We start from the raw sequence: 24,176 nt of genomic DNA on the forward strand, positions 1-24,176 counted from the left end.
TTCCATGTATTTATCCGGCTAATATCTAGAACAGAGGATTATATGATCACTTATCTTAAATGGCGCATCATCTTAGTTCCGCGAGACTTTGAAAGAGCTACGATTGCTGGTCGGTTCTTGAAGTCATACCTATAGTTATTAGACTTATCTAAGTGGGAGACTGTTGGATAAGGTGTCTAAGTCCATAACTATATTTAGTATGTACTTGACTCGATTTGGCATGGTCCATTTGGGTTGCATGACATCATAACAATTGGATAGACAAAATGAGAAAATGACACTTTTGGTTTGTTAATATATTATAAGTTCTAATATATTAATATGAAATCATATTATTTAATTAGTATTGATCAAGAATTAATTTTGGAATTAATTTTGTGATAAAAAAGAGACTAAATAAATATATGGGGATTGATTTGTAAATCATTTATTCTTATATAGTGGGCTTATGGTCCATGATTCACTATATTGGGCTAGGACCCATTGGGTGCTCCATGGATACTCCATGGAGGTTAAAACCCATGGATCATGGGGGAAATGAAAAGCCATACACATTAGGGTTTACATGGTGTAACCCTACATGTGACACACTCAGTGTTGCAGAAATCGGCTTTGGCGGCCGATTAATCGGCGATTAATCGCTTGGCGGCCTTGAACCGATTACGATTAGAGTGCTTCGCGGAAATTGGTTAAAATCGGTCAAACTCGGGCTTGGCGGTTATTGGCGGTCCTTGGCGGTCTCGGCGGTCATAGGCGGGAAATATTTAAAAAATTCAAAATTTTTATTTTTCAAATATTAGACCAAAATTTTAAAATTTCAAATTTTTAAGTTTTCAAATTTTCAAATATTATACTAAAATTTTCAAAATTTCAAAATTTCAAAATTTTAAATTTCTAAAATACTTAATTTTTTAGGATATTTTAATTTTTTAAATAATTTTATTAATAATTTAGGGTCCCTGATTAATCTCCGATTAATCCCCACCTAGTCTGATTAATCGCTTATCGCCAGTTGACCGCCGAGCTACCGCCGAACGATTTTTACAACCTTGGACACACTATATAAGCAACCTCATATGGAGCAAAATCAGCACTAAGACAGGAACAAGGAGGGCTAGCCGATTTTGAGTGAAAGTGTACTTCTCTCAAGTTATTCCAAGAGTTGTGGTGTTGTGTGAAACATTTGAGGCATCACATTTGGGGTGCTAGGCTCACAAGGTCTTAAGGAATCCAAGCTACAAGAAAGGTATGTCATTTCACTAGTTTTTATATTACAAGTACCCCATGCCATGCTAGTTAGGATGAGAACCTTGGAAAAAATCAAATTTGCATGAATATTAGAGAAAACATAGATCCAATGTTTCTAGGGTTGCATGTACACCATAGGAGTGTTAGAATGCTCAAAACCCTTTAATTTCAAAAATTAAAGTATTCCGTTGCCATATTTTTCAAGTTTATGAAACTATTTTTGAACTAAAATCCAACAATTGGTATGAGAGCCATCTTGCAAGTTTGGTCAGATGTTTTGATTTTTGAAAATCTTAGTTTTTGGAGAATATGGATAACTTGTTTTTGTATAAAAATAAGTTCATACATATTTTCTATGACAACTTTTTATTTTATGTGACAAAAGTTTCATGCATCTTTTGTCATTTAAAGTTGTCTTAAAAAAACAAAGGTTGTTTGATGTGTGTATTGATGTATATGATGTGCATAAACTAGCCAAGGACCAATGTGTTGTTATGTTGTTGTGTTGGTTATTTTTGTTATAAAATGGTTGTAATAATTTATTTATTCATATGGTATGTAATAATTAAATATATTAACTTTTCTTGGTTATTTTTGTAAAGTAATAGATTAGTTTTTAGAATTAATTTATTTGTACAAAGATGTAACAAGAAATGAAGTTTGAACCATTTTTTGAAGACAAAAGGAAAATTTCCGAGTTCAACATGTGCTGGGCATAACATGACACTTTCTGAAAGGTGTCATGAATGCTACACATGTGCTGAAAAGGTGCTGAACAGAAAGATGACACTTTATAAAAAGTGTCATGAAAGCTGCAGTTTTCCCTTTAAAGAAATTTTTCCAATCATTTGTAAGCAATGAGTGTTTACTTAAGTGGGAGCTTCTACAAGAATATTACAAGAAATTTTTTGGTCCCCTTAAATGTCCTTTAGGAATGGACTTGACATTTTTGTATTGGCTCACAAATGTCATTAGTTGGTTATGTTTACGCACATATCTTTTTATGCATGTTTGTGTTGTTTATTTTATGCAATTATTATGTGTGGTTGATAAATTAGTTTTTCACATGCTAAAATAATTTTGGACAAAATAAACATCACATGGAGTTTGGGTTTTCAAAAGTTGGACATAAGATGTAACAAGTTATTATTTTAAAATAAAACCCGGTTTTATAGTAAATAACGGCAAATTTTGAAATCCTCCATTATAAGTTTTTAAATGGTGATTTTTGTAACTTATACAAGCTCCAAATATATAAGTAATAAAATGAAGTTTTATTAAAGATATAAAAGGTTCAAATGCATTCAAACTTAATACCGGTTATTAAAATTGAATTACGTCAAATTATATAAAAACTAGCTTTTTATATAGAACCTTGAAAAGTGATTTTCTTTTGAAAATTGATACCATGGTTTATTATATGCATGTAATAACCATGATATCATGTGTTTTTAAACTAGAATTATAAAACATATAAATATCCTTTTTACAAACCTCAAATCTATGCAATCCTTTTGAAGAACACTCGCACGTCTCTTGTATGCACTAATGGGATAAAGGATACCTAACCACTTAGTGTTATCTTTTGATGGCCGGGGTGTATTCATGATTTCTATAACCAAGTTATAGGCCAATTACACAAGTTTTTTCAAATTGGAAGATTTGAACGGAAATCTTTTGTGATAAAGGATACCTAAGCAAGAGAGCTCCGAGGCATAAGATGGGATCAAACATGTCTAATTAAATTTGTTATTAGCGATCCCATAAATCTAGGAATTATATATCAAGATATAATTTATAATCGATATCTACCGGATTGAATTCAAATGGATGGGATAAAGGATACCTAACCATTTATTTGTTTTGCAACTTGGATCCTAGACTTTGATAATTAATGCTTTTGGAAACTAAAAGGGTATTAATTATTAAAGATTAAATATTGAAAATAGTAAATGAATTTTGTTAAAAATTTTGTATTTAAGTGATCCATTCTCATTATCATGTATTGTCATTTTCTTTAATGACTTAATAAAACAATAACATTCAATAGATACAACTTCAATGAATGGGTTCATGTCTGAAGAGACAATCTCGTAAGAGATATGAAATTGTATACACTTGAAGGTCCTAGTCCTAAACTATTTGCTTTGAGAAATGTACTTGAAGATGATACCTAGTAAAGGCATCACTGTGATGCCTAAGATGTTTCTAACATCAAGCTAGGAATAGTTATTGATGACTTCCAGGAAGTCTTGGATAATTTAAACATATATCTAATGATATAACAGGTCAAGCAATATTCCAATAAATACAGTGATATTTTATTTAAAGCTAGATTAAACATTGGAATAATGCAAGGCTAAAAGAATCACCTTGTGTGATCCTGAAGGCCCATGTTTTATGGACTGAACACCTTTAAGCCCAAGAAATCTACTAAAGCCCACATAGATGGATATTGTTTCTTTCATGAAGAAACTGGACACTGGAAGAGGATTTACTCCTCTCATTTGGAAAGAAAGTCTGGAAGAGACTAGTACTTCTCATATCTAGTAGATAGAACTCATACTTTTCATATAACACTTAGGTACTTGGTACTTAAATGTTAATCTAATATTTGTAAATGACTTACAAATATTTATTGAAGAGTAACCAAGCTGAGCACAATCAAGTTGGAACTACACTCTCAGAGTTTAGTTTATTATTTATGCTTAGAACATAAATTACTTGTAATGTAAAACAATATTTGTTCTGGAACAATGTATGTTTTAATTTAGCATGTCTAATTTAAATCTCAATTATTTTATTCAAATGTTTGATAATTTACTTAATCGTTTTTCATAACGATAATATTCATATTCTGAAATGATCAACTTCTATTTATGAGACTAGATCTCTTAATAGAAATGTAGAGTAAATATCAACATTTTATAAATAAAATCAAGTTCTATATGCACACACTTTTGACTTAAACTTGTTTTAAGTCAAACTCATCTTTGACATTGTTATCTTTGTTATATATAAATGACATTCACATATTCCAACTTCAAGAAAGGGATCTTTGAAGGAAAATAATGTAGTTTATTTGACATATGTGAATCTTATTTATATATAAAGGATTCCTAATGATATTTTCACTAAGGTGTAGAGAAAATACTTAAGGAACTATACACTTTGGTGTATGACTTCCTTTCTAATGAATGTCTGAGATTAAGCACAAGATACCAAGTCAACTTTATTAACAACTATAATAGTTTTAATTATATTTTACGTGGTAAAGCAAAATTGTGAAATCTTGGTTGAAGGTTTCAAAAGTTGAGATACAAACTGGTAAGAACCATCTAAGACCTTAATGATAATAAATGATGAATTAAATCTTACTTGGTATGATTTACTTTCTAATCGGTAGAAATATCCTCCTTTAATCTTTTTGGGATAATACTTCAATCACTATTAATTCTATCTTGAATACAAGTACCAACTAATAAGTAGATTAAACACTTTATAAGATTTAGTATGGAACGGCTCCATCCTCATCTTACTTAATGTTTTGTGGATTTGAAGCCTATGTTGGACTAAAGCTTCTAAACCCAAAATCTACTAAATACATATTTGAATAATACTCTAAATGTGGCTTAGATTATTACATGCAAACCCACCAAGATTAAGTCCTTTTATTCTTGTGAAAGCTAAGTTAGTAGAAAGCAAGCTTCTAATGACAAAGCAAGTGGGAGGTACATGGAACTTGAAGCAGCTCAATAACCATAACATTATGTAATAATAGTTGGCACTAGTTTTAACAAGGATTGTTAAAATTGAATAATAGCTATTCACAAACACAAATTGTTCGCACTAATGGTAGAATTCATCTATGACTTGAGAAATGTGGAATCTCTCATTGATGATATTTTATTGACGGTTTCTGGAAAATCCATCAAATACCAAGATGTTATGTCGCATCTCGCATCTGATAAATGACTTAGAGTCATGGACATGAGATGCAATCCATGTATGATAATCAAGAATGAGCTTGATTAAAATTTATCCCTATAGCAAGGCTAGAAGGAGAAAATGATTCTTCTAGAAAGAATAAATTACATGGATAAGCACACACATTTAAAGAAATACTTGTAGTAAAAGGATTTTCTCATACTCATGTCATTGACTATGGTCCTCATCATACTCATGACATTGACTGTGATCAAACCTTTTTCACAGGTAGCTATGATTAGATCAACAAGGATATTGTTTACTATAAATTCATATTCTTAATATGAGATATAGTAAATAGATTTCAAGAAAGACCGCTTTTCTTAATAGACATCTACTAGAAGATATCTATATATATATTATTCTGGAGGTTTTCTTGATCCAAGTTATCCTAAAAAAAGTGTAGAGCTTGAGATCCACTTGTGGATATAAAGCAAACATCTCAATGTTATAATCATCATTTTATGTAACACCATAATGTATGTTTTTATATCAAAATGAATAGAACATGTGTGTTTACTAAGAACTAGTGGGAGCATAGTGAAATTCCTAATCTTGTATGAATAATACATACTTAATCATTTGAAATCACATTCTGACCGAGCAGGTTCGTTTTCACATTGACTCGAAAAGTGTTTCTAAAATGAAAGATTTAGGAAGGAGAAGATACATTCTTGGAATGTAAAATCTATAAGGGATAGATAAAATGAATGTTAAAAGTTTCATGTCCTTATACATATATTGGCAATATCTTGAAAGGGATCAAGACACAAGATTCTTTTGGAGAATACTTGGAATTGTCATATGGCACCATTTTGAGCTAGCCTAAAAAGTATATAACTCATAGGTTTGAACTAAATGAAATGATTTATATTCTATTAGCTTGGCAAATGAATTCATCATTTACGCCATATTATGCATTGGACATGGTATTTGATCATGCTGTAAGCATGTCATAGGATACTAATTGAATACATGGTTAAGTCATTGGATGACTAAGAAAACATTCTAAGAGTACTTTAGAAGAACTAAGATAATGTATATGAGACAATCAGTTTAGAAATGATCTTTATGAAAGAGCTACATAAGTTGTTAATTTCTAAACATATATAAATAATTATGAATTATAATTGGATTTTGACTTGATTATGGAATGAAGAGTAAGTTTTGTTGGAATGAGGCCCAAGCAAAACATAATGATATAATCTACTACAAAATAAGAATACACCACTTTAGCAGTTGAATTTAAATATGATTGGAGTAATGAGATCATTGAAAAACTATGTTGATTTCTGCCATTCGAGGATCACATAGAAATCTTTGTGACTTTGAGAGTATACTTAATCAAGCTAAGAGACTCTATGTCACGAAAGAACACCAATCATATTCTCCAAGATATTTAACCATACTTAGAGTAAAGTTAAGTATGGAGATGATAGTATTCACAGAATTCATACGAATTAAATTTTGATAGATCCATTGATAAAGTCATTCTTTTGAGCTAAGTATGATTGGTCACACTTCAAATATAAGACTTTATTATTATAGAAATGGGTTTTTGATTTGAATTTAGTATTTGGATATTGGAACATTATAACAACAACTATTAGAAAATGTTATGATATATTGGGATATAGTCATCACATTAATACTTGTTGTGTTCTATATTAACATGTTTAATCCATGAATAATCTTATTACTCTAAAAGTTCATAGTCGGTTATAATTGTTGGAGTGATTATGAAGTAAGACTAATATGAATTGGATTGGTTGACTCTCACTAGATGAAAGTAGGCAAGTGGTTGTAACCAAGTTTCATAAGTACTTGTCAGAGAACTAGTATTGAACTGACCCGCATGAAGATCATCTCATGAATCGCTATCATGAATGATACTTGATTAAAATGTACTATCTTTGTATCCTTAACACCTGAGATACATAGTGGGACTTAAGTGTAGGGAGTACTATGCTTTGATAGTGGTCAAATGTTGTTCCTTAACCGGGCAGTTATAAAAGCCATTTTCAGGTATGGTGTGAACTATAGAAGAGGCTTATGTAGTGAAGATGGGATTTGTTCCTCTTATGTGTTGAGAGTTAGACATATAAGGCTCCTTACCGAAAAGTTAAAAAACTAAGAGATTGATCGCGATCCGAATCTCATGTTCAACATGATGTCTGTAGCAAAGGGATAACTGATAAACTTACCTTATACACCAATTGTAGATTTGAGCTTTTCGGGAATTGGGTGTTGATAGAATGGCACAAACAATCGTATGGTCTTAGGGGTAGTGAAATGTTGCTAGACGTTCACCACTATCTATATCAGTCTAATATGAGTCTTGCGCAAGTGGGAGATTGAAAGATCTAGTATGCTCAAGAGTCATATTAAAGTGATATTGCTAAATAACATATGATACTAATGGGTCACACTAACAACAACTTGATACAATTGATTTATTTATTAGAAATTGATTTTAATAAATATTCGATAAAACTCTTTAATTAAATTGGAAACTATTTATTTCATGGAAATAATAAATTCCATTAGCAAGTAACTTAATATATATAATATGGTATGATTTATAAGTCATGTACAAGCTTTTGGACTAGTTGAATCCTTTTTTTCTTTTTCCTAAAAGACAAGGTTTATATTTTATAAAAGAGTTTACAAATGTTTGACTTTCTTTCTTCTTCTTTATGCAATTTTCGATATATGCATAAAAAGAAGAAGTGTATGACTTGTCTGATCATGCTTTAAAGGTATGGGAGACATGCTTATGACAAGGAGATAAGTTTGTCTAAAGTTGAAGGAACCAATGGTTAATAACTTCACTTTTAGGCACTATAAATATGAGACTTCCACTCTTGAAGTTTTTGCCTCATTCTTTCTTCCAATGGCTAAGAGCTCCATGGGAGACTCTCCATCTCTTCTTTGCTTTGAGTTATTGAAGATTACTTGCATATCATTTTCTCTCTTGAAGTTCATATTGGTTATGAACTTCAAGCTTAAGAGTTTAAGATTTTTGGACTAACATCTATATCAAGTTGAGTCATTGTTGGTGTCTCAAAGGTTCCACATTCTTCATCAACTTCCAAGCCTCCCGAGAGGACCCAAAGAATTACAAAGGTTGTTATTTCTTCACCTCTTATTTGGTTGGTGTTTTAATCTTTCTATAACTTGCAAGAAGATCCTTGGTGGGTATAAAATGTTTATGTTATTTCAAAAATTAAAGTCTTCCGTTGCCATATTTTTCAAGTTTATGAAACTATTTTTGAACTAAAACCAAATAGATGTGACTATCTGATGACATTTGTTGTGAGATGGAATATGAATATGTTTTGGTTCTTTTTGGATGATTTGAAATTTCCTCATGTGTTCTAAATTCCTTGGACCTAATACTTTTTTGACAACATCCCAAACATGCATGAATTTAAAAGGCTTTAGCATGTCATCTTGTAATATTGTGTGCATTTTTTCCAACAAACTCATCTCACTTTCCATGCTCGCCCGTTTCTTTTTGAAAGTTTGTGTAAATTCCGTTCAAATGTGTGACGAGTTTGTTTACATTAGACCATTTTTAGTTACATTAGTCATGTTTCCGATAATTTGGACTTCAACCCATACTATTACAAAACAAGTCGATAACACATCCAAATTTGATCACATGATTGGCTCTTCCATGTGGATTTATCTTTGGATATGTCGACCCATGCATTTTTCAAATTCTGTCTCTTCTTTTTTACTACATCTTCTACTTTCAACCTTCACATCCAAACATGTTGTTCGGCTTCAGGATCGTAAGGATTTTCGGTTGAGGGTGTTAAATGAGGTTAGGATTGAAATTCAAATTAGGTTTGCATTTTGGTTGTGGGTGTTGTTCGTGGTGGTGGGGATTGGAATTGTTGTGCATTTTAAATTATGAATAGTAGCTAGGAACACCACCTACAAACATTTGGTTTTAGAGTGATGTTCTATTGGGTTCGTCTTCCATCTTTCACTTCTTGGATAGTTTTACCCGGGCAGATAGATTGACCTGAAGGATACAAACAACCCGTAAGCTAGTCGGCCGGGATGGGATCCCGGACAATGCTACGACGGCTAAGTTAGCGAAAGGCTATATGTGACAACCCGAATCTTTATCCGTTCAATTTTTAGCCGTTTTCCGTTAAATAAATTTCGAATTTTATTTGTTCCGTTAAATTCTTATGGTTTAAAAGATCGTTTTTATAAGAGTCGGAACCAAAATCGCATGAAAACCCGAGTCTCCTTCGAAAATCAGCTGTAATCGGCCTGACTGGTGTTCACGACCGTGAACCCGATCACGGCCGTAAACCTGATCAAGGCCGTAAACCCATTCTCGGTGGGTGGACCCCACCACCGACTATGAAACCCCCTATAAATACGAGCTCCTACCCCTCGTTTACACTTTTCTAGCCGCGAACACCCTCTCTCTCTCTCTCTAAAAATCGTCACCCGAAAACACTAGATTTCTCTTCATCTAGCACTCCATCCGCTTTAGAACTCGTTTTGGAGCATCAAAACATCCGTTTTTCATCAAATCGAGCTTTGCTGTTCTTGAGTTCACGGCCGTACACCCTTCAAATCTTTTAAGCTTCAAAGACCGCAATCCGTTCACAACCGTGAACCCTTCAAACATTCATATTTTCTTCAAGAACACCGTTCACGGCCGTAAACCATTCAAGGGGTTGTTCATGGCCGAGAACAGTTCACGGTCGAGAACAGTTCACGGCCGCAAACCTTCTCAAGGCGTGAACTTGGTTGAAAACCTGCTTTTCCGATTCAATCGAGTCCCGATATCATTCCTAAACCGAAAGCAAGTGTTTTTCCAACACTATAAATAATGGTTTCGCTAATAAAATTCATATATGTATTTAATTGTTATTAGGATCCCGTTATGTGCCGCGTACATCAACGGAGATTCTCCATTCACAGATTCGTTGTCCGACACTTTCCCGCAACTAACAGTGAGTTCATACCCCTATACCTTTACTTTTTTTAATATTTTCAAGGGGAGAGTACAAGCCAAACACAAATGATTTTCATGAATTTATACAAAAGGATTCCAACACGATTAAAACTGATGCAATTGATACATCCATATGTTTTTCACATTTGATAAAATATTTATATATTTTATCCCTTTTGTATTATGCTGAGCATAAGAGACATTTACAATTTACTGCCAAATTGCATAGTTTTCAGATCAAATCATGAACCAAATACATAATACTCATGCAAACTATAACATGTATAGTTTGGGGTTTTCGATATACAATTTTACAAATTCAGAGCTTATACATTGTGAAACATATAAACTATGACAGACTTAGTTTATGATATTCAAGAATACTTTATTAAATAATTATTTAAGTATAATTATTACCCTATAAAGTATACAAACGGATTTAAATACAATAGATCAATATAGAACTACACGTAAACTAGTTAATACAGGATTGTGAGACAACTCTTCAAAATGTACCTTTCGGGGTACGGATTAAATCCTATCTTTTAGTGTAACCAGAGTCTCCTGGAGGGAGAGCGTCAGATTTGTGAATAGATCTATTCGGGACTGACGATCCCACACCTAAACTGCTAGCTACAGTTAGGCAGGCATGCCTGGGGTGACAAATATCATACCGTCCGACGCCTGAAGAACATTTCAGAGGTCATCAGTCATATCAAGCATGGTTATACGACTCACAATAGTATAAACTAACCTTTTGTTTACGGGATTTCATTCTTCAATGGTTTTATTTAACTAATAGAACTACTATACATTATACTGGAGGAATCCACAAGATAAATACATGGTTTTATTTTAAGAAATGAACTACTTTACATACTGGTGGCAACCAGGGTTTTCCAACAGAACATTCTATTCATACTGGGGATAGCCAGGGTTTTCATCCAAAAAGGGGTTTTACATTCAAAACAGTATTGTACAATTCATCTAGTGGTAAACAGGCATTCGAACTCATACTTTATGGAACACCGTAACAAACTAATATGTTAGAAAATATTGGATTTTCTTGGAAACATGCAAATATTTTCACTGATTCATTAACATGTTTTCATTACAAAAACATGCTTATGAACTCACCAGCTTTTATGCTGATACTCTCTTTCAAAACCGCTTGTATTCTTAGGAAAGCAGTAGACAGGTACTTTCGCAACTTTTAAGAAGCCGGAGAATATAGAGAGCCATGTCTTTATATTTTTGCTACATTTGATGTATTTAAGTATGGATCAAACAGATGTAAATACCTTTTATATATTCAATGTAATGGTTGTGTATACTATGATTACTATGATGCAATTGTTGTGATACTACACATGACGTCATCCACCCCCGAACGTTTCCGCCGTTTCGGTTTGAGGGTGTGATAGATTGGTATCATAGCTATTGTTTATAGTGAACTAAGTATACCGAACCTTACATTGTATACAACTATAAACACTAAAGGGGCCGAAGTGCTCTGAAACTAAAAGTATACTTTAAAATATAAGTATTTTACAAGAAGGATACAAGTGAGTTAAGTATGACTTCTGTGTACGTACCTCCTTGACGAGTCGTGTAACCGATTTATAGCGAAGGAGGAAGATGTGACATCCCCTAATTTCTCGGCCAAAAAAGACCGATTTAATTTATGCTTTTTAAAATAAAATCAGAGAAATCTTTTTAAAAGATGTTGCGGAATTGGTCCCCAAAACAAAACATGATAAAAGTTTATCAAAACCTTTCTTTAAGGAATGTATAGTTTCATTTCATATCAAAACCTCGGGATGTCATGTTCCGATACAGATGAAAAGCATAAACAAGACATTATAAGCCTTTCAACAGTTATTTACAACTACTGGCCTATAATCAAAAAATCTCTCATCGTCCTCCGACTATGCTCGGGGTCCACTACCTGTAACATAAAAAGCTGAGTGGGTCAGGCTTGGGAGCCTGGTGAGCATATAGGGTTTTCAACCCACAATAATAATAAACTTATTAAGTTCATCAATCAACAATAACCCTGATTACCTGTTACCGTTATCCTCACTTTACGTCCCTAAACACTTATCACTAGGGACCTAGCCTAAAGAATATCATCGGGATGGACACTACTGCTAAGGGGTTTCCTCAGCTATACATGTCCTAAAGGCAACCATGAGGGGGATGGAGTACAGCGAATGAACACCCATGTTCATTAACATCTACAGGTTGCGGGCCTGCCAGCATTCCACTGGACTGTCTAGAAAAGTCCGTGGTCGTCGTCCAAACTCCGCTAGATGACTGGATCACAATCACACCGAGGCCTCTTATCATTTTATTTCATCACCCATCAACTATCTACCCATGTTTTACCCAACATATTTGTAGATAAAAATACATATACAGTTTAAAACTTGTATAAAACATCTATTCAACAGTCACCTCAATTAAACAATTAATATAATTACACGTAGCACGTATTTTATAGAAAATACTTCATATCCAGGTGTAAGATGAAGGTGACTATACACTCACATGATTTGATGATAATCGGGCAGCAATTCGTTTCCTAAAACATTCGTTTCTAATAAAACCGAGAGTTTTATTGAGAAACCAGGCTCTGCAAAGGTTGGGCTTCGAAACCGAAAAGATAAATTTCTCGGGCTTCTCGGGCACTTAGGGGCGTATTCCGGGTGCTATAATTGATACCGGGGCTTTGGGGGAAGTTAGAATGAAGGAAATATTGAAAAAGGGGTAAAATTGGACAATTTTCCAAAAGTACCCGGGAAGGTTCGCAAGCCTTCTATTTATAGGGGAGGTCCGAAGTCGGCTAAGAAAGATGAGTCAGCAGCGAGGACACGCGGCAGCAGCAAAGCGAAGGCGCGCAGGCGGCTCGCTCGTGGGTTGCGCTTGCGAGGGTCTCGCTGGAGGCTCCTGATTGGACCGAGGTCTAGTCCGAGACTTCGGACGTGACACTCCCTGCGAAGGTCGGACACGCGAGAAAGGGGTACGAGGCAGCTTCTGATTGGCCGAGCCTTCGGTCCGAAGAGAATGCGACACGCGTCGACAGGTGGCCTCGGATGACTCAGCAGTTCGGACACGTGGCACGTTTTGGGCGAGGGTGACGTGGCCGAAGCCACCTATGCGAAATTTGTCGATTTTTGTGCAAAAACTTCTAAAATCCATAACTTTCGCATACGAGCTCTGTTTTGGACGTTCTTTATACGAACGCGTAGGTAAAATCACGCTCTACAACTTTTGTTTAGACTTCGTCTGCTAATTTTGATTTTAATTTTTATAGTATTATTTTTAACAGACCGGGACAGGAAATCCGTTAAAAATTCATAACTTCTTCATCCGACGTCCGTTTTCGTCTGTCTTTTTACCGTTGTGCTACTATTGACGAGACCTTTGATTCTCGTTTAGGTCGTGTCGGCTAAAAATCACTCGATCTAAAATTCGAGTTTTTAGCTATCTACTACTAAGCTGAAACTTCGAAAAATCATAACTTCCTCATACGAAGTCAGATTTGGGCGTTCTTTTTATACCTACTCTCGGTTTAACGAACACTACGACTTTCATTTAGATCACTAAGGCTAAAAAGTAGTTTATCAAAAACTCACTTTTTACGACATTCGGCACGGTGCCGGTTTTGTCGCGAAACTTCGACAAGTCATAACTTCTTCCTTATAACTCAGATTTTGGTATTCCTCATATATCCGTAATCCTTGTCACGACCACTATAAGTTTCTTAATAGATATCGGCTTTATCTAATATTTATTTTTGACGCTCATTTTTATTCTTAATTAATTAAACCCTAATAATTAAGCATAAAACACATAATTTTCACATAATATTCACATAATTCCTTTTCATTTCTTCAAAATGAGTTACAAAGGTTAACCTAGACTATAACGTTAATATTAATGTCTAGCCTAGAAACACGGGCATTACAATTCTCTCCCCCTTAGGATGATTCCGTCCCCGGAATCACACATCAGCAAACAAATGTGGGTAGCGACTCATCATGTCACTCTCCGTTTCCCAGGTGAGATTTGGCCCATTCGTATGTTTCCATTGCACTAGCACTAAATCGACCATCTTGCGTCACAACTTCTTAGTCTTACGGTCAACGATTGCCTCAGGTTCTTCAATCAACCTCTTGTTTTCATCCAACCTTAATTCAGAAATGGGAATTATGTCGGGCACATCTCCCGTGAACTTTCTCAAATAACACACATGAAAGGTGTTATGAATACCCTCCAGTTCTTCCGGTAATTCTAGCTTGTAAGCTTGATTCCCGATCCTCTGAAGAACTTTAAATGTTCCAATAAACCTTGGACTCAATTTTCCCCTTTTACCAAATCTTATAAGTCCCTTCCACGGCGAGACTTTAAGTAAAACCGAATCTCCAACTTCGAAGGATATCGGTTGTCTTTTCTTCTCAACATAAGTCTTTTGTCGATCTTGAGCTGCTAACATCCTTTCCCTAATCACTTTCAACTTTTCAGCAGTCTGATGGACTATTTCAGGTCCCACAAACTGCTTTTCCCCAGCCTCCAGCCAACATGACGGCGTTCAACACTTTTTTCCATACAAAGCGTGATAAGGTGCCATCTTGATGCTTGAGTGGAAACTATTATTATAGGAAAATTCTACTAGAGGTAAGTGTTCATCCCAATTACCTTGGAATTCTAGGGTACATGCTCTCAGCATATCCTCCAATGTTTGAATTATTCGTTCGCTCTGACCATCGGTTTGCGGATGGTAAGCTGTACTCAAACACAACTTGGTACCCAATTCCTCTTGTAGACTTCTCCAAAACCTTGAGATAAAACGGCTGTCACGATCGGATACAATCGTTAACGGAACACCGTGAAGCCTCACAATTTCCTGCACGTAAGAATTCGCAAGTTTATCCATAGACCATTTCTCGTTAGCGACTATGAAATGCGCACTCTTAGTGAAGCGATCAACGACCACCCAAATCATGTCGTGACCGTTCCTTGTTCTGGGCAGTTTAGTCACAAATTCCATGGTGATGTCTTCCCATTTACCCATGGGTACAGGTAAAGGTTCTAAACTCCCATACGGTTTCTGATGTTGTGCCTTAACCCTAGCACAAGTTACACACTCGGCCACATACTTAGCAACATCGAGCTTCATCGTCGGCCACCAGTAATAAGGTTTTAGATCCCTATACATTTTCGTACTGCATGGTCTTGTGAGCTTCTTCCATCAGAAGATCTCTTATCCTCCCGTCTTAGGTACCCAAATCCTATCTTTGAATACCTTCAGTCTTTGACCGTTTGTATCAAACACCAACGTTTTGCCCAAACGTTCCTCCTTCCGGTCATTTTTCTCTAAAGCTTCCTCCTGAGATTTCTTTATACTTTCCACAATTGTAGAGACAACTTCAATTCTCAACGCTCTTGGCCTTTTCTTTTCAAGGTTCACCTTCCTACTGAGAGCATCAGCAACAACATTTGCTTTACCAGGGTGGTAAAGTATCTCACAGTCGTAGTTCTTGAGTAACTCTAGCCAGCGCCGTTGCCTCATGTTCAATTCCTTTTGATAAAAGAGATATTGAAGACTCTTATGATCAGTGAAAAGTTTGCATTTAATACCATAAAGATAGTGCCTCCATATCTTTAAGACGAATACTACCGCTACCATCTCCAGATCATCAGTGGGGTAGTTCTTTTCATGCTCTTTCAATTGCCTCGATGCATACGCTATCACTTTATCCCTTTGGGTCAGAACACAACCTAACCCAACTCCAGAGGCATCACTATAAACTGCGAATTCATCAACTCCTTCAGGTAACGAAAGAATCGGTGCTTCACACAATCTCTTCTTTAACTTTTCAAAGGCTTCCTTATGCTTCTCATTCCAAGCATAAGTAGCTCCTTTGTGGGTCAAAGCTGTTAATGGAGTAGCAATCGAAGAAAAGCCTTGGATAAATCGGCGATAATATCCGGCTAATCCTAAAAAGCTTCAAATCTCCGTAGGACTTTTTGGTTGTTCCCACTTCATCACAGCTTCAATCTTTACTGGGTCAACCATTATTCCTTCTTGGTTAACCATATGACCTAAAAATTGGACTTCTTGAATCCAAAATTCACATTTGGAGAACTTTGCATACAACTTCTCCCTTTTCAGAACTTCTAGCACTTCACGCAGATGCTTTTCATGCTCCTGCTTGCTTTTCGAATAAATCAAGATATTGTCTATGAATACTATCACGGATTTATCAAGGTATGGTTTACAAACCCTGTTCATCAAATCCATGAAAGCTGCTGGGACATTGGTTAGTCCGAACGACATAACCAAAAATTCATAGTGTCCATATCTTGTTCTGAACGCAGTCTTTTCGATATCCTTCTCTCTCACCTTTAGTTGATGGTATCCTGACCTAAGATCGATCTTCGAGAAATAGCTCGAACCTTGCAACTGATCGAACAGGTCATCGATCCTCGGCAACGGGTACTTGTTGTTTATTGTCGCTTTATTCAGCTCTCTGTAATCGATGCACATTCTCATGCTCCCGTCTTTCTTCTTTACAAATAACACACGGGCTCCCCAGGGTGATGAACTAGGTCGAATGAAACCTTTGTCCAATAACTCCTGAAGTTGTGTCATAAGTTCTTTCATCTCTATTGGTGCTAATCGATACGATGCTTTTGCTATCGGCGTCGTTCCTGGTAACAAGTCGATACGAAATTCTACTTGTCGAGCAGGGGGCAATCCGGGAAGATCTTCGGGAAAGACTTACGGATAATCACACACCACCGGAATATTCTGCACCTCCTTCTTTTCCTTCTTAGCATCGATCACGAATGCTAGATATGATGTACATACCTTGACCAAACACTTTCTGGCTTTCATTAGGGAAATGATTCCAGAGTTTACTCTGCGTTTGTTTCCATACACCATAAACGACTCTTTCCCTGGCGGGTTTACTTGTACTATCTTCTTCCTACACAATATTTCGGCATCATTGGCGCTAAGCCAATCCATTCCTAAAAGTATGTCGAAACCATTTAACTCGATAGGTAATAATTCCTCGTGGAACTTATTCCCTTCCAAGTCATTGAGGATGTTTTTCATACGATGGCTAACAAGTACAAACTTGCTACTAGCAATCTCGACTTTTATAGCATTAACTAGTCTATCTACAGGCAAAGCTAGTTTTCTACCAAATTCATGCGAAATAAAGGAGTAATTGGCTCCAGAATCAAACAAAATTTGGGCAGGCAATTCGTTTACGAGAAAGGTAGCTAAAGCGACATCGACTTCTTATTTTGCAGCTTCAAGTGTCATCTGAAAGGCTCTCGCCTTCGGCTTTGGTGGAAGATTGGGCTTTGCTGCATCCTTCCTCTTCGGACAGTCTTTCAAAACGTGCCCTTCTTTGTTACATCCAAAGCATACCCTCTTGTTGGACGGACACTCGTTGGCATAATGCCCAGTCTTTCCACATTTGTAGCAAGTCACCCCCTCACTACATTTCTCAGAGTGCTTTTTCTTGCACTTCTCACCCCATTTCACTTCGCCTCCTCCTCCTCCAAACTTCTTAGACTTTGAAAATTAGTTTTTCTTGTTGGAACCTGATGTTCCTTCAAATTTTCTCTTTTCGCCAACTTCTGCCCTCTCCAGACCCTTCTCTCTGATCTGAATCTCAACGTTCTTAGCAGCCCAGATGGCGGCTTTCAAAGTGGTTGCTTGCTTGACCATCGGACCAAAGTCTGCAGGTAATCCGAGGGCGAACTTGTTGGATTAATGTCTAAGTCCATAACTATATTTGGTATGTACTTGACCCGACCCGGCATGGTCCATTTGGGTTGCACTTCACCGGCACAATTTATATGGATAGTCTTTTGAGAATAGTATATTTATGATTTATATTAATAAATTATAAGTTCTAATATATTAATATGGAATCATATTATTTAATTAGTATTGATCAAGAATTAATTTAGAATTAATTAAGTGATCAAAAAGAACTAATTAAATATGGTCTCTTATATATATGGAATGGGCCAAGTTCATTTAGGTTGGGCTAAGCTTTCATGGATGGTCCATGGAGCTTTTAACCCATGGATCCTATGTAAATGAAAGGTCATGTGTATTAGGGTTTACATGGATGTAACCTTAATCCTCCATAATATATAAAGGGGTCCTTGGCTCACAAAATTGGCACAAGTGTATGAAAATAAGAGTGGGCCGATTTTAGTGTGCATACATATTCTCTCAAGTTCTTCCAAGGTGCTTTGGTGATTTGTGATTCCACTTGAGGCTTCCACACTATTGGGGCTAAGCTCTTAAAGCTTGAAGACATCAAGCTACATCAAAAGGTATGTCATCCAACTAGAACTTTATAGTATAGATGGTTCATAATATGCTAGTTAGGATGAAACCTTGGAATATTTAATATTTGCATGTATAATAGAGAAAACATAGATCCAAGGTTTATAGGGTTGCATGTACACCATAGGAGTGTTAGAATGCTCAAAACCCAACAGTGGTATCAGAGCCATGAGTTGTTTTCTGTTATATTGATGCAAATGTTTTATTTTCAAGTTGAAAAAAAAGAAAAAAAAACATGACGTTTGTCAACTTTTAAAATAATTACTTGTTTTGTGAAAAAAGAATTATTTGTAAAATTTGAATCATTTGTTATATGAGTTGAATTAGGTCAAATTTAGTAAAAGATAAAATGATATGATTATTTTATTAGTTTTAAAAGTTTGATCTAAATGTTTTAAGGAGTTACATATTTTGTCATAAAATTTTGGAGCTCAAAAGTTTTTTTTAAAGTTGTGATCTTAAGGGTTTTTGAAACTTCCATAAGTTATGGATATGAAAGTTTTTTTTTTTTAAAAAAATTTTGATTCAAAGTTTTATGGAGTTACAAAATTTGGTGTTAATGTTTTAAAGAATTTCATAACTTGTTCTTAAGTTATGGAACATGGAATGTTTCATCATAAAACACCATTAATTCCATAAGTTATGGAATCCAAAGGTTTTCAAGAATTACAAAACTTGCCCTCAAGTTTTGGAATTTGAGAAAAGTTTTTTATGAAAAAAAGAATTGAATTCTAAAACTCTTGGGTTCATAACTTAAACAATTAATTAAATGGTTTTAATTTTGAGTTTAATAATTGAAATTATGATGTTTTGTTAAATAGCTCAAATTAACTCTTATGGACTTTATTAATAGTTAATTAAAGCGTTTAATTAAAAGAGTATTATTAAATCCATAAATATATGGTTTGAGTTTAATTAAATTAAAAGTCTAGTTTAATTAATAGATTAAACCATCAAGTATTTTAAATGTCTAAAATACACCCTTATACTATTATAATATTAAAAGTTTAATATATTATATGTATAAGAGCAAGTCGTCTTACCATTAGTAGGCCTCATTCACGAAGCCGGTCTATAAGGGGGGTATAAGGTTGTTGCCTATAAAATGACAGCTTAATGGGTGTCCACTCTCACCCACCGCTTCCTTGACTGGTGGAGGGTCGTTAGCCGAACAGGTAGGACAAGGACTATAATTCTCCCTTAATTAAAAGTATTAATGATAAATACTAAGTAACTAAACCTTTTATTAATTCCCAATCGAAGTTACTTAGGAAAATGTGAATAAGGTGCTAATCCATGAAATTACACTTTGCACTTTGTTTAAGCTGTTAGTGGAGCGTGTGTGGTTAACCGGCACACTAACCTGGATTTAACAAAGTAGGCAAAGGGTAACTTAATATTTATCATAGTATCGGTGGAGCTCGTGTGGTTAACCGGCACATCGATTGAGGGGTAAATATTAAGGGTACCAAGTATATTTGCATGGTTACTTCACACCTTGTTTTGTGATCCTCGGCATCCCAGTCACAAAACCTGAAGGGCATACTCGAGATTGAAACATGCCATTGAAAAGTTCAATGAATCTCAAAATAATCTAGGAGTTTCAAAACCAATTAAAATCTAATAATACATTTCGTTTATCTTGGTGGAAATTGGTGAATCGTCATTCACCTACCTTCAAATATTTTATAGCTTGGATTACGGCATCCCTCTTCCAAGTTATAAAATAGTTTGTTGGGTCCTAGCCTTAATATATCATATTGGGTGTTATATTAAGGAATTAAATCAACTTTACGTGAATTTCTCCCATTGTTGATGTCTGGTTTAGACAACAATGATCTTCTCAAACCAAGCTTTCCTAATGAATATGACTTCCCGAGTTTGGCTCATGGAAGTCATACTTCTCTTCCTCCACCTCCTCCAATTATTCTCCCTAACCCACAAGTTCAAGGTCACTCAAGCCCTAATGGCAAGCAAGGTCTATGTGTGATCACATCTTAGAGATGAAGTCACATATTGACAAGCCGAGAGAGTTGGGTGTCAAAGTCTTGAGAAAGGTGTATGTTCAATCACTTTCTAAGTCACATAGTGAGTTCCTTTGGGACTACTATGAAACAGACTATGACATGAACCTTAATGATCATATCTATTTTCTTGGTGCTGCTGAATCAGCAATGATTTGGAACGATAGTAAAGCAAATTGATTAGGAGATCAACTTCCCAATGGACATTGACAATGGTAACATTGGATATCTAGAAAAGCCTTATCATCCCAAAGAAAGGGTTTGACCATAGTCAACTAGGTTGACCAAATGGTAAAGAGAAAGGCTAAGTCTGCGATAGTCCCATGTACCATTCCCATTGAGTCCATATGTTTCTCTTGCCAAAGGAAGGGGCATTGATTGTGAAGCTGCCTATTTACCTGAAAGATCATAAGGTTGATCAAGTCAAGAAGTTTGACTCTGCTTCAGGTAAAGTTCACTATCTAACTCTGTTAAGTTTATATTCTGAGATTCTTATTACATGATGTGACTTGGTCACATGTTGATGTTTTAAGAATCAAAGAAAAAGTGAAGAAACTTAAAGGAAGTATATGCTGATTCTGATCGCGAAGATGGTTTTCGATCGCATGGTTCGGTGATCAGAATTTTGAGCTGTTGCTTAGGAGTTATGATGTATTTCTTAGGAATAGATAACAACAAGTTTTTCATATGCATTTGCATTGTAAGGATAAGTTTTTCCGGAAGTTTTAAAATAAAAAAAACAGTTTTGATTTATTTATTTTAAGTATCCTTACAATGACATTTGTGAAAAATTGTTGTTTACATGTTTCCATTGATAGCAGTATTGGAAAATGGATTTGATTCTTTCATTTGTGGTAGTGTTAGATTTACCAAATAAGGAAAGTTTCTCATCACCTAAGTTTCAATTGGACCGAAACTTGGAATCATACAAGCTGTATAGTATGATGAATGAGAACTTTCAGCTTTCGAAAATTAAGACTAATTCGTTGTTCACATGTATATGTGAGTCAAGTAAATGACTAAAGGGATCGAGTACACATTCTTGTGCACTGGTCAAGTCCACCACAAAGATCGATAAGACTATTCGTCATGATTTACTAAAGTTTAGTAAATATGGTTATACTTACAGGCTTAAGTGTAATTCTGAAGCATTGGAAAAGTCTCGATGTATGGCAGAACGAATGAGAAGAATCAAGTTAGGCAGAAAGATAAAAGTTTCTCAAATCTGAAAAGATGTGAGAGTACTTTAATATCATGTTTTGTGATCATCTTAATGATTTAAGAACAACATCACAATTGCTCTTCTAAGGACATCTTAGTGCATTCTTATGACTAAGAAGAGGAGTCATGAATTGTTGAAATGGTTAAATCAAGAAGATGAGTCATACTTCGTTTCAAAACAAGTCTTAGAGTCATACTCCAAGACTATAAGTTGAGTGACATATCTTAAAGAAAGGTTTATAACACTTGTCAAATGTAAGAGTAAAAGTGTCCTACTCTTGTACATTTGAAGTTGGTAAGTTGTGATGTTTTAGAATAAACAAAGACCAACTAAGGCCAATTGTGTGAAGTGTTTGTCTTGATAAAGAATCCGCACTATCCCTTGAATATTTGACAAGAGAGTCTTATATGTCAAGAAGACAGTGGGAGTCTTAAAGGTCTTGAAAGTCTCAAGAACTAATCAAGAGTAAAACCCGAGGTTCTTCACTAGCACACGACTTGAGGTTTATAACCTATCGTGTTGACATACTTCTATTTCTGTGCCCATTCCAGTTAAAGTTGGTTTTGCATATGAGTTCTTCGAGTTCTCAATTGGTTGCATAACAACTTGGAAGCAATGGCATGCCCTTATGCTGCCAGGTGGCAAGAAATTAAGATTTAGTTCACTCTGTATGAGTTTGGATTTGTCACTAACCTTGTCTTGTGATTATGGTTTTGACAGATTCACATGGATAAGAACACGTACACCATAAAATCTAAGGGTCATAAGGTTTCTCTCCGATTCATGAAAATGATGGTGAGAAAACACTTCCACCAAGTAGATTTGAAGCAGATGGCAAAAGGTCTAAACAATTGAGACTATGATTACGGCATCCCTTTTCATAGTTCTGAAATTTTTTAGACACGCATGCATGCTATCTAAGGAAAGGTGTATGATTTTGATAAAGTCTTGTCAAGGCAATCTTGTCTCAGAAATCTGAACTTTGGTAAGAAAGTCTGTAAAGTATTGACTTCTAGAAGTCCAGCTGATTTCTGACTACGTGTCAAAGCTAGTGGGAGCATAAGTGTTATGCTAATAATCATCATGTTAGTGGGAGCACGATAATTATCGTTAGTGTTGCAAGTTAGCAATGTTAATTATAGAAAACAAAAGTTTCAATTCGTGAGGCTGCAGGGGTTGAAAGAGTTGTTTTGCTATAATTAAGGGAGAGGATATACTTCATTTCAGTTCTAAAGGCTTAGATTGAGAACTTAATCATCTTTAGTCAAGAATATATATATGAATTTCATGTTGGATTGGTTCAACTTAAGGAAATTCCATATATTGTGTTCTCAAAATTCGATTATGATTACGGCATCCCTCTTCATAGTCAAATTTTGAAAACATGGCAAATAAAAATATTGTAGCAAAAGACTGGTCTAGAATCATGTCTTTATGTGAGACATCATGAATCGTGTCCCATTTGCTTTGGGTACAGGATCGATTGCATGTGCTATAATATTTGTCCTTTCTAAATTTTTCTAAATGCCCAAAGGCATTAAGAAGGGAAAAGGTCTAGAATTGGATATGACTAAAATGATTAAGCAATTGTCGAGGACAATCTAAGGTTTACCAAAGATTGGTTGCTCAGGGACAATTGGAAGTATAGTGCTAATTTTGGAAGGACCATATTGACATATTCTGAAAAGAGGCATCTCTTGTTCAGAAGTGATAGTCAAAATGAGAATATGGAGTTGTCTCCATAGGTGGAAATTATATGTGTAAGATTAGAAAACTTAATGCAATAAGCATGTTCAAAGAAATGTACTTTGAATATGAGACTTAGTTTCCATGGAGTTGAACTCCATTGGAATACCTTATAATGACTGTTGACAAGTCTTTGTGACTTTGTACATATTCATTACAGGAGGGTCAGTGCATATAAGTTTAAAATCTAAACAGATTTCGATAAATGATAGGAATTTGGAATTCTTACATTTAAGACAAGGATTTGGGAGTGTGAAAAGAGAATCATTGAAATTATGTTCAATTGATCTAGTTCACAAATAAAAAGATCATAGACAAACATAGATTTCATACTTGGTGTATGGCAAAGCTATTGTTTAGAAAACATAGTGTACATGCTTGGAGCATGGGACAACTAGTGTTTTTAATTCAGGTATAAAGTTGATAAAACCGAAACAATGAATAATGAGTAATCAGTATGGTGATAAATAAAAGTGTTTATTTATATTCATAGGGTTTGATACCATATTTGATTCATTTATTCTTGTGTTTCACTTTGCATGTTTTGACTTCCAGAATAACTAAGTCGCTCTTCCTGAA

Source organism: Lactuca virosa, chromosome 4 (assembly GCF_052849685.1).
Source record: "Lactuca virosa cultivar CGN04683 chromosome 4, Lactuca_virosa_CGN04683_v6, whole genome shotgun sequence".
In the NCBI taxonomy this organism is placed as follows: Eukaryota; Viridiplantae; Streptophyta; class Magnoliopsida; order Asterales; family Asteraceae; genus Lactuca; species Lactuca virosa.